This window comes from Chelonia mydas, chromosome 10 (genome assembly GCF_015237465.2).
Source record: "Chelonia mydas isolate rCheMyd1 chromosome 10, rCheMyd1.pri.v2, whole genome shotgun sequence".
Taxonomy (NCBI): domain Eukaryota; kingdom Metazoa; phylum Chordata; order Testudines; family Cheloniidae; genus Chelonia; species Chelonia mydas.
In genome coordinates this window covers 629,754-642,246 of record NC_051250.2, presented here as the reverse complement: position 1 = coordinate 642,246, position 12,493 = coordinate 629,754, and the positions used below count along the sequence as shown (strand labels likewise).

Genomic DNA, 12,493 nt, shown 5'->3' with positions numbered 1-12,493 from the left:
AAGCCAGTCCCTATGTCTCTTGTGGTGCTAGAGAAAGCTGAAGAAATATAGCAATGGAAGATACAGGTCACAGAGCATGTTGGGTCTGAGTGAGATATTCAGAGAACCCAGATTCCCCACATTCTCCCACTGCAGGAAGCATCCCACGTCTGATTGCATCCAGTGGAAAATGCTGCTTAAAACGTGCTTGCTCAACAGCTCCCCAGTGTCACTGTTCTGTGTTGTCACCCACCAAAGCAGTCAGAACACCCTTTGGCGCTTTGGCTGCCAGAAGCAGCGCACAGCCATGTTGATTGTTGTGGGTGAGATGAGGGAGGAGATGGGAAAGGGGAGGCTGCCTCTCTACTATAAATTCCAACTCACCCAACCCATCTGATGTAATTTTGCCAATGAACAGTTCAAGTAATTTACAAGTCCCTTCTTGGGATTATATATTTGGGGCATCTGTTTAGTTTTTATTACTTCTGGCCTTGGCTTCAGTACTCCTTCACAGATCAAATAACTGCTTCCCCTATTCGCTAATTCAAACAGCTGGTTATTACTCACCAAGCTCCTGGTATAATCACCAGGGGAAGAATTATAAATAAATGTGTACAAGCAAACAGATGCTGTCATTTTAAAAATCAATCCATCTAGTAAAAATGTCCCACTTAGGACTTAACTACTGAATTGCTGAGCATGTGTTGATGTTATTTTAATAAAATCCAAAACCAACGGCAGAGTTTTCTTGATTAATTCAAATGAGTAAATGAGGAAAGAGTGTTCTAAAGGAAAAGATGGCTACTAATAACGAGTCAAATCCTGAGGGTGCTGAACACCTGCTATTCCTGATGAAGTCAATGGGACTGTAGGTGCAGAGCCATCCTCAGACATTTGGTCCAATATATCACTTTTCTACACCTGACTAGCAATGCAACATAACCATGGCTCCCTGTCTCTGGCTCCCAGGAATCCATGGTTGACAAAAGGAACTGAAAACAAGGTATGTTTACTGACTCTTTTTTTTCTTCTTTTTCAATCCATTACTCCTTTTTAAAAAATAAATATTTTCCACATGAATTACAGTGCAAGTGGAAGACGAAATCCCTGGAGAACGAATGTCCTCCGCCTGCAGAACTAGTAAAGTACAGGCGGCAGCAGTGAAAGATTGATTCCTCTTGCTGACTCCCAGCTCATGTTTAGCCCTGTTTTGCAAGCACCACTTCCTGGGTAATGGGGCGGGTCAGTCTCCAGGACCTATTAAAACCTTGGCTTCTCTGCTGAAAATGGTAGCAGGGGCACTTGTGGTGGTGACACTGGTCGGCAAGGAATTGAAACAGAGTCCCATCATTGATGTCTACAGGCTGCTCAGCAACCCTCCCATGGTAATAACCATTGTTCACAGGTAACATGGGCTGGACTGGTGTCAGTGACTTAGAAGTGAAAAACCGCACATACAATTCACTCTCATGGATCCACAACGAGAGGCTCTCAATATGGCTGACAGCTGACACAGCAAACATTTCAATTTGCTATCAGATGGCAAGACTTTATGACTCAGCCTTCGCAAATACATTTTGTGTCCACCAGTGTCACTCTCAACCAGAGCATTAGCTGTAGGACACCACTGCAAGCTGTTAATAATGTTTTCTAAACCAAGGGCCAAACGCATTAGAGCAAAACACAACATATGCCTAAAAATCTGCTTTTGTCATATTTTAACTGAAAAAGACCTAGTCAAGTACATGAATATTTCAAGATATTACACTATTCAAATCATTGAACACAATATAACCATTGTATAAGTAAATCCCCATCCACTGTATGCCCAGCTTGGCATAGTGAGGACCTGTACCCTTTCTCTTCTCTCTCATTGATACTCCTGGCATCAATACTTTTAATCAGAGTTTAAATCTGTGCCTGACTGGCTCTTCACATACAGAACTTCTCAACCTCTCCAAGGTTTTTATACCACAGTATTCTTCTAGAATCTAGAGACTGTGTGTACAGAACATGGTGTTATTTCGCAATGGAAAATAGAAAATCCAAATCTTTCCAAATTTGCAATTTGTGGAGAGATTTCTGAGAATAAAATTTAAACTTTGGGAAACAATGACTGAATGAGAATCAGATTTACTTTTCTCACAACTTCAAGGAATTTAAAAGTTAATCTAGATGGCAAGACCAATCAGAAAGTCCACCACAGTAAAGTTTGCAACATTTTTTTACATTGGAATCATCAAATATTGACAAATGTGGCTTAACAAAAGAAGTGTCCCCTTCCAAGGCAATAAATGTTCCAATAGCAGTCTGCATACAAAGCATCAGCACACATTTAACGTTCAATGACTGAGAGTGATCAGCCAACTTCTAAATAAATGGGCCAGGATAAAAACAGCAAAAGCTCCAATCCTTTTGAGGAGACTCAGAGAAAGGGAGAGGGGAAACCAAGAATGGACCATCAAAACAAGCAAGTGAACCAAAGCTAGAGAGTACTGAAAACAGATCAATTTTGTATTGGATTTTACAGACGGATAGGGAGCCAGTCAAGGTAGAACAGGAGGGGGAGTGATTGATAACTATGGCGAGGCTGGCTTACAGGCAATCAAAGAGAGCAAAATGAAGAGATGCTTCCAGAGTTGTCAGGGCATGGCATTTTTAGGAAAAAAATTGTGACTGAGTGAGCTTGTTGACAACAAGGAGAATGAGTAAATCCTATGAGGGGTCTCCTCCTGGGTTCATTCCTGGTATCACCTAATGGCTCCCCCCCAACTTACAAATAAAGCTATTGTTCAACTGTTAAAAAGAAGGGGATTGGCATTTAAACAGAGGCATCTGACTCATGATTTGGGATCCCCTTTATCAACCCTGGAGTGCCCCTACCTGACAAAAGGTATCTATTTCAGAGTAGCAGCCGTGTTAGTCTGTATTCGCAAAAAGAAAGGGAGTACTTATGGCACCTTAGAGACTAACAAATCTATTTGAGCAGGTCATGAAAGCTTATGCTCAAATAAATTTGTTAGTCTCTAAGGTGCCACAAGTACTCCTGTTCTTTTTGCAAGGTATCTATTTATCTATCTTAGGGTTTTGTACTGGTACTTTTCACCATAGTATCTGAGCAACTCCCATATTAATTAGATTAGCATAGTAAGGTCCATAGTAGACATTGCTACATGCGACAGTCTGCAATCCAAAAATATATAAGCCTTTCAGCACTCATCTGTAGTTTTTATAAATATATTAACCCATTTTCAAAACAAAAAAGAGGTTCAAAGTGCAAAATAGCCATCTTCTTCATATCATCATTCTACCCCACCACTATCATTCACATGTAATCAGGTCACCATGTAACCTTCTCTTTGTTAAACGAAATAGATTGAGTTCCTCAAGTCAATCACTATAAGGCAGGTTTTCAAATCCTTTAATTATTCTTGTGACTGTTCCTTCAACCCTTCTAATTTACCAACATCCTTCTTGAACTGTGGACACCACAACTGGACACAGTATTTCTGGTTGCACCAGTTCCAAATACAGAAGTAATATAATCTACTTCTACTCAAGATTCTCCTCTTTATGCATGCTGGGATCACATTAGCACTCTTTGACACAGCATTGCACTGGGGACCTCATGTTCAGCTGATTATCCACCATGATCCCCAGTCTTTTTCAAATCACTGCTTCCCAAGATAGAGTCCCCCCATCCTGTAAATATGGCCTACGTTCTTTGTCATTAGTGGGTTATACTTTGCATATGGATGTAGATGTAGTTTATGAGTAGATAAGGCTTCCCTACTGGTTCCTTTATTTCTCTCTCCAGATGTTCAGTTTCTTTTTGCTTTACTCAAATGGGCCAGTTCCGTGCATGTTGAATTTTAAGAGAATATAATCAAAGATTCTGGAGGTAACAGAATTCATCAGGAAAATCTAGTCTGAAAGGTAATCATAAAATTAATGCAAGAAGACGTCTGGTAAATGCCTTATTAGCTGGTAAGGCTGAAGGAAGAAAATAGATAAGAGGCATTAAAGGAAAAACAAGACCTGCATCTCTGAAATGCTACAAGGAGTCAAAGTCCTCTACCACCATCACATTCTTTTATCTTGTGTCTGAAAGCCCTAATGAGGATCCAGGATGGCAAGCTGTTCAGTAGACAAATGCTGTATATTGTGCCACTTTCAACCTCCTGTGTGTGTGTGTGTCTCTCTCTCTCACTCAAGAAACATCACAAAATGATTCTCCGTTTTGTCAGAAAGTTTCCTCAGCATGTTCAGATTAAGTGACAAATGAATAAGAGGAAGGACCTGACTCAGAACAAATTGTATCAGAAGATACAGCTGTCTCAAAGAAAACGAAAATGTGGCAGATGAATCCTAATACTGTGCTCTGCCCAGCAACTAGTGTGTCTATCCCTGTATTCTTACATTATGAGCAGTAATTATGGATTTCTTCAGCATGTAAGGTTGAGTCTACACTACAGACTGGATCATTTTTAAAATCAGTTGTCGTATCCAGCTCTATCCCAAACCCCGCATCCAATACTAGTTGAACAGTGATGACCCTCTGTTTTGTGCAGCACCAAGTTATGTTCATGTCAAATGTGGAAAGTGTTGACATTCGTATCAGTTTCCATACTATAAATGCAGCCAAAAGGGATTCTTTTAATCTTTTTCACACATCTTGTTTCAGCTACTGGTGTGGCAAATAGTCAGTGTGCTAAAATTAAGGTGAACTGTGATCTAGGGCTAGATTGTCGGGCTCAACGGGTAGTGATCAATGGCTCCATGTCTAGTTGGCAGCCAGTATCAAGTGGAGTGCCCCAAGGGTCAGTCCTCGGGCCGGTTTTGTTCAATATCTTCATAAATGATCTGGAGGATGGCGTGGATTGCACCCTCAGCAAGTTTGCAGATGACACTAAACTGGGAGGAGAGGTAGATACGCTGGAGGGTAGGGATAGCATACAGAGGGACCTAGACAAATTAGAGGATTGGGCCAAAAGAAATCTGATGAGGTTCAACGAGGACAAGTGCAAAGTCCTGCACTTAGGACAGAAGAATCCCATGCACTGCTACAGATTAGGGACCGAATGGCTAGGCAGCAGTTCTGCAGAAAAGGACCTAGGGGTTACAGTGGACAAGAAGCTGGATATGAGTTAACAGTGTGCCTTGTTGCCAAGGCCAATGGCATTTTGGGATGTATAAGTAGGGGCATTCCCAGCAGATCGAGGGACGTGATCGTTCCCGTCTATTAGACATTGGTGAGGCCTCATCTGGAGTACTGTGTCCAGTTTTGGGCCCCACACTACAAGGAGGATGTGGAAAAATTGGAAAACGTCCAGCAGAGGGCAACAAAAATAATTAGGGGACTGGAACACATAATTATGAGGAGAGGCTGAGGGAACTGGGATTGTTTAGTCTGCAGAAAAGAAGAATGAGGGGGGATTTGATAGCTGCTTTCAGCTACCTGAAAGGGGGTTCCAAAGAGGATGGATCTAGACTGTTCTCAGTGGTAGCAATGACAGAACAAGAAGTAATGGTCTCAAGTTGCAGTGGGGGAGGTTTAGGTTGGATATTAGGAAAAACTTTTTCACTAGGAGGGTGGTGAAACACTGGAATGCGTTACCTAGGGAGGTGGTGGAATCTCCTTCCTTCGAAGTTTTTAAGGTCAGGCTTGACAAAGCCCTGACTGGGATGATTTAGTTGGGGACTGGTCCTGCTTTGAGCAGGAGGCTGGACAAGATGACCTCCTGAGATCCCTTCCAACCCTGATATTCTATGATTTTGGTTAGAAATAAATATAATTCAATGTTCTTTTACTATACCCGCAATACATACTACTATGTCACAAGAGTAAGTCAGTCCTATATAGAAATATTTCCCATCACACATGGATTTAATGAGATTAACCTTGGAAAATTTTAAGTTCTGCTCTTTAATATGTGCTGTAATTTATGACCCTATTACTTAAAATACAAAGAGCCTGCTTCTTATGCAATGTGCTATTTTTGAGCTATGCCACATTTTAGAGACAAGCTATTTTCAGCACCTGTTCCTCCTTTTCTGGTCCATCTCCAGGTTTTTATATGGCAGGATGAGATCCAGCCATTGGTAATTAAAGACCAAAGGATTCAAGCCTGTTATATATATTTTTTTCAGCTTCAGCTTTTCAGTGAGAAGAGCAAAGAGCCTATTGTTGCTAAATCATAGTTTTGGGTTCAGTGCCCTTCCACAAAGCCTAAAAACCCCTTATGCTTTGTTTGTACAGACTAATGACCAATTTTGCAGCTTTCAGAAATTGGATGCACACTCCAGTAATGTGGCTAAAAACAAACAATTCTGGGCAAAACCTATCATTAAAACTTCATTTTATCTAAAAAAAATGAAAATAATCCTTAGTTAGTATTTTAATCCATTTTAACTGTTAAATACCACCAACCTGAACAAGTTGTTTTTCACACAAAATGGAACCTTTCAAATGTAATTTGTAATGGACTATGTAACACTTCTAATAGGCAGAGCAAAAATTCTGCTCCTAAACATTTCTACCTAGCTTTCTGTGTAGCTGTAGAGTAGGAATCAATATGCCTCTACATGATTGGTATAAACTGTTGCACTCAAAAGAGCTTTTACCCTTCAAAAAGGGTCCTGGTTCTCACATATTCCACCACCAAGTAATACAAGCTGCAAATCCAAGATCCATACTGACAAATAACACCATATATGTATTGTTTTAAATACAACAGATTTAGTTGTGTTCCACTGTGTTGCAGTTAACTGTAAATGCCCTTGTACTGCTAACAGGTTAATACACTACAGAGCTAAATACTTCATTAGGGAAATAGTATCAGAGATGTACAAGACAAACCCAATAATTAACCAAATCCAGTAACACACCCTACTCCTCCATCAGTGTTCTTGAAAGGGAAAGACTTCTACCAATGGCCAAACCCAGGTGCAACGCAGGCAAGTGCTCTGCAAGCTTCTCCTATCAAAGTCCAGTGACCTGACTCAGACCACTATCATATTATAATCCTAAACCCAATACAGTTCAGTCCTGATTGCAACAGCCATACGGCTTTGTCAATGTCTTTCAACTATGACCTGTAGCACCCCATTCTGTTCCAGTCCTGGGATTCTGACACAGCTTTGCTAATGAGCCTGATCCTGGACAATAAAACTAAGTATGAGATAAAATAAGCTAAGGCCTGAATGGGGATACTTACTGGATAGCAACAGAAGTGACAAACAGAGACGCTAATACCAAAAATCTGAAAAGAAACCAAATAAGGAGACAGGAACACATCCTTGATAAAAACAGTTTAATAAACTCTTAAAATGACAGTGATATACAGAATATTTTAAAACAGAATAAGAAAATGAGTTTTGAAAATTAGGAAGTCTTTGTAAAAACACGTATTGATAAATAGCAGGTAAGGGGGGATACTTGTAAATTTACAATGTGAAGTTAGCAAATTCAGATTACATGTTTTATAAACTGTTAAAGGAATGAACATAAACATTATTTTGCCAATAATTTTTAATAAATCATGAAGTGGAGAGGAATACAACAAACTCAGTACCAGTCTTCAAAACAAGAAGGAAAAGAGATCCCTCAATTACCGTCCTGTAAGTCCTTAGTGAAATAACAGAAGATACATTTTCATTAAAAAATATTACTAAACATCTGAAAGGTAACAGTCATGAGACAAACAGTACTGGGGGATTATAAAATATAAATCTTGCCAGACAAATGTGATTGCTCTTTTCTGACAGAATTGCAAAAATTAATGGTTGAAGAGATCACAGTAGATGTAATATATTTGGATTTTAGTAAAGCATTTGAGACTGTGCCTCGTAAAATCTTAATAGAAAAATAATTGGAATCAGTTTGGATATTTCAGTCACGAAGACTGAAAACTGACAGAACAACTATAAACACAGGGAAGTAATAAATGGTTATGTATGAAGTATGGAGCAGATATCTAGTGATTCTACCACGACGAGTGCTAGGTCTCATTTTGTTTAACATTTTCACTGATGATCTGGAAGGGGGAGAAATCAGCACATTACTAAAAGTCTCCGATGTACTGGGAGAGCTGCAGATACAATACAGGCAGACAAAGGAACGCTACTACTTTCTTCATGGCCACATCATAAGCAAAATCATGGCTGTATCCTATTAACCTATTCTGAGTGACGAACGGTTTTTCAAACCAAAATGCTTTTTACCAAATCCACATCCCAGCACAACTGTGGCAAAGAGCTCTCTTTATATTTTGCAGAAACGACTGTCCAGATCAGAGGTGGTCTTGTCTTCTCCAAACAATCCTACATCAAAGGGACATAAAGGAGATTGAGAAAAAGATGGATTTTTCTTTTTTTGCAAACCCAGTGACTTTTTTTTTGTTTGTTTGAATTTCTATGTTGCTCTTAAGTATTTACATGGGCATAATATGCATGTCAGTTTTTTTAATTCTACAGCATTATGTTCAAATTTCAATCTGTAAATGGGTATTTTAACGGCTAAAAGGGAAGTGATGACGCATCAAGGTTCTACTTGTGCCTTTTAGGAAACACTACCATATGGAACAACTCAGAAAGGGGATGGAAATAAGTGGTTATCAGTGCCTGGACAGAAGGGCATGGCTAATGAAATTTTGGCGAGACTTGATTGGTTACAGACTGATGCCATTATTATTATTTATAATGCTCTAGAATCTAGAGGCCTGCAGTCCCTGGAAATTAGGCCTGATATAAATGACAAACTGAAACCACACAAGGATAAATATGTGAAACAATTCAGAGAAGGTATGGAACCTCTCTTTTACTTAACCAAGATAACTAATCCTCCATAGATGTCATAGACTGAGCCCAGAACACAAAGACGCCAAAACATGCCTGATGGAAGCAATCCCAAGCTGCTTCCTGCTCTTCTAACATTTAAAATTGTCAGAATTCTACCCCAAACCTGTTTAGGATGTTGTGTCACACACAGTTTGTTTCACGGAGAAGATAAAATCATAGGGAGGAAACGCTGTCACGCTGTCATTTAGAACGTCCTCTCTTGCTGAGGCAGGATTAAGTATGCACAGAGCATTTCTAAAAAATGTTTGTCTAACCTGAACTTAAAATCTCCAAGACAGTAACCTGTTCCAGTGCTTAGCTCTCCTTATAGTTAGAACCCTAAACTTGTTAGTCTTTAAGGTGCCACAAGTACTCCTTTTCTTTTTATGGATACAGACTAACATGGCTGCTACTCTGAAACCTTTCCTTACATTGAAACTAAATCTCACTTGCTGCCAATTAAGCCAACTACTTCTTGTCCCATCCTTGGAGCACAGGGAGAACTGATCACCACCCTCATTCTAACCACCTTTACGTATTTGAAGACTTATAATGCCCCCTCCACCTTCTCTAAACATGTTGAATTCTTTTAATCTTTCCTTATAGACGATGTTTTCTACCCATCTTATTTTTGTTGCTCTCCTTTGGACTTTCTCCAGCCTGTCCACGTCCCTATTAAAGGGTAGCACCCAACCCGGACAGGCTGGTCCAGCGGAAGCCTTGGCAGTGCATCTGGAGTGGAATAATTACTCCTGCACCCTACGCAGGCTGCTCCTGCTAATGCTCCCATCCCCGCAGGGCGTCACAGGCCCGGCTCACCATCCACGGGCGGCCGCCACAAGCCCCGGCTCCCCCCCGCAGCCCCAGCTGCCCTCCCCAATCCTACAGCCCTCCCCTTGGCTCCCCCCCGCAATCCTACAGCCAACCCCCCCCCCCGCAGCCCCGGCTCTTCCCCCCCCCCCCCCGCAATCCTACAGCCCCCCGCAGCCCCGGCTCTTCCCCCCCCCCCGCAATCCTACAGCCCCCCGCAGCCCCGGCTCTTCCCCCCCCCCCCCCCCCGCAATCCTACAGCCCCCCGCAGCCCCGGCTCTCCCCCTCCCCCCGCAATCCTACAGCCCCCCGCAGCCCCGCCTCTCCCCCCCCCCCCGCAATCCTACAGCCCCCCGCAGCCCCGGCTCTCCCTCCCCCCCGCAGCCCCGACTCCCCCCCCCCGCAATCCTACAGCCCCCCGTAGCCCCGCCTCTCCCCCCCCCGCAATCCTACAGCCCCCCGCAGCCCCGCCTCTCCCCCCCCACGCAATCCTACAGCCCCCCGCAGCCCCGGCTCTTCCCCTCCCCCCGCAATCCTACAGCCCCCCGCAGCCCCGGGTCTCCCTCCCCCCCCGCAATCCTACAGCCCCCCGCAGCCCCGCCTCTCCCCCCCCCGCAATCCTACAGCCCCCCGCAGCCCCGCCTCTCCCCCCCCCACGCAATCCTACAGCCCCCCGCAGCCCCGGCTCTTCCCCCCCCACCCCCGCAATCCTACAGCCCCCCGCAGCCCCGCCTCTCCCCCCCCACGCAATCCTACAGCCCCCCGCAGCCCCGCCTCTCCCCCCCCACGCAATCCTACAGCCCCCCGGAGGCCCGCCTCTCCCCCCCCACGCAATCCTACAGCCCCCCGCAGCCCCGCCTCTCCCCCCCCCGCCCCCGCAATCCTACAGCCCCCCGCAGCCCCGGCTCTTCCCCCCCCCCCGCAATCCTACAGCCCCCCGCAGCCCCGGCTCTTCCCCCCCCCCCCGCAATCCTACAGCCCCCCGCAGCCCCGGCTCCCCCCCCCCCGCAATCCTACAGCCCCCCGCAGCCCCGGCTCTCCCCCCCCCCCGCAATCCTACAGCCCCCCGCAGCCCCGCCTCTCCCCCCCCCGCAATCCTACAGCCCCCCGCAGCCCCGGCTCTTCCCCCCCCCCCCCGCAATCCTACAGCCCCCCGCAGCCCCGCCTCTCCCCCCCCCCGCAATCCTACAGCCCCCCGCAGCCCCGCCTCTCCCCCCCCCGCAATCCTACAGCCCCCCGCAGCCCCGGCTCTTCCCCCCCCCCGCAATCCTACAGCCCCCCGCAGCCCCGCCTCTCCCCCCCCCCCGCAATCCTACAGCCCCCCGCAGCCCCGCCTCTCCCCCCCCACGCAATCCTACAGCCCCCCGCAGCCCCGCCTCTCCCCCCCCACGCAATCCTACAGCCCCCCGCAGCCCCGCCTCTCCCCCCCCCACGCAATCCTACAGCCCCCCGCAGCCCCGCCTCTCCCCCCCCCCCGCAATCCTACAGCCCCCCGCAGCCCCGCCTCTCCCCCCCCACGCAATCCTACAGCCCCCCGCAGCCCCGCCTCTCCCCCCCCACGCAATCCTACAGCCCCCCGGAGGCCCGCCTCTCCCCCCCCACGCAATCCTACAGCCCCCCGCAGCCCCGCCTCTCCCCCCCCCGCAATCCTACAGCCCCCCGCAGCCCCGCCTCTCCCCCCCCGCAATCCTACAGCCCCCCGCAGCCCCGCCTCTCCCCCCCCCGCAATCCTACAGCCCCCCGCAGCCCCGGCTCTTCCCCCCCCACCCCCGCAATCCTACAGCCCCCCGCAGCCCCGGCTCTTCCCCCCCCACCCCCGCAATCCTACAGCCCCCCGCAGCCCCGCCTCTCCCCACCCCCGCAATCCTACAGCCCCCCGCAGCCCCGCCTCTCCCCCCCCCGCAATCCTACAGCCCCCCGCAGCCCCGCCTCTCCCCCCCCCACGCAATCCTACAGCCCCCCGCAGCCCCGCCTCTCCCCCGCCCCGCAATCCTACAGCCCCCCGCAGCCCCGGCTCTTCCCCCCCCCCGCAATCCTACAGCCCCCCGCAGCCCCGGCTCTCCCCCCCCCCGCAATCCTACAGCCCCCCGCAGCCCCGCCTCTCCCCCCCCCGCAATCCTACAGCCCCCCGCAGCCCCGCCTCTCCCCCCCCCACGCAATCCTACAGCCCCCCGCAGCCCCGCCTCTCCCCCGCCCCGCAATCCTACAGCCCCCCGCAGCCCCGCCTCTCCCCCCCCCCGCAATCCTACAGCCCCCCGCAGCCCCGGCTCTCCCCCTCCCCCCGCAATCCTACAGCCCCCCGCAGCCCCGGCTCTCCCCCCCCACGCAATCCTACAGCCCCCCGCAGCCCCGGCTCTCCCCCCCCCCGCAATCCTACAGCCCCCCGCAGCCCCGCCTCTCCCCCCCCCCGCAATCCTACAGCCCCCCGCAGCCCCGGCTCTCCCCCCCCCCCCGCAATCCTACAGCCCCCCGCAGCCCCGGCTCTCCCCCCCCCCCGCAATCCTACAGCCCCCCGCAGCCCCGGCTCCCCACAGTCCGACAGCCCCAGCCCCCCGCCCCGGCGCCCCCCCCAGCCGGGGCCCCCCGCCCCACGAGCCCCCCGCCGGGGCAGCCAGGCAGGGCTGGGGCGGACTCACACCCACCGGCGCGCGCCAGGGGCGGGACCTGCCCGGCTCGGTCCGACGCGGGCCCGGATCGCCCGCCCGGCCCCCGGCCCCCGGCCCCGACTCGGGCCGCGCAGAGCCTGAGGCGAGCGGCCGGGCCCCGCTCGCTGAGCCCGCGCGCCGCGCCCCTCCCCCCCGCTGGGCCCGCGCGCCGCGCGCCGCCCCCCCCCGCTGAGCCCGCGCGCGGTCGGGGGGGGGGCAGT

At 48.9% G+C, this 12,493-nt stretch overlaps 1 long non-coding RNA gene across 1 annotated transcript; it reads right to left on the bottom strand.

The window, feature by feature from the left end:
• Positions 1–7,277: 7,277 nt before the first annotated feature.
• LOC119567182 lies at positions 7,278–12,428 on the bottom strand. Its single transcript, XR_005227059.2, has 2 exons — positions 12,270–12,428; positions 7,278–8,301 (listed from the first exon to the last, which is right to left on the bottom strand). It is a non-coding gene; the product is annotated as an uncharacterized LOC119567182 (long non-coding RNA).
• Positions 12,429–12,493: the final 65 nt, after the last annotated feature.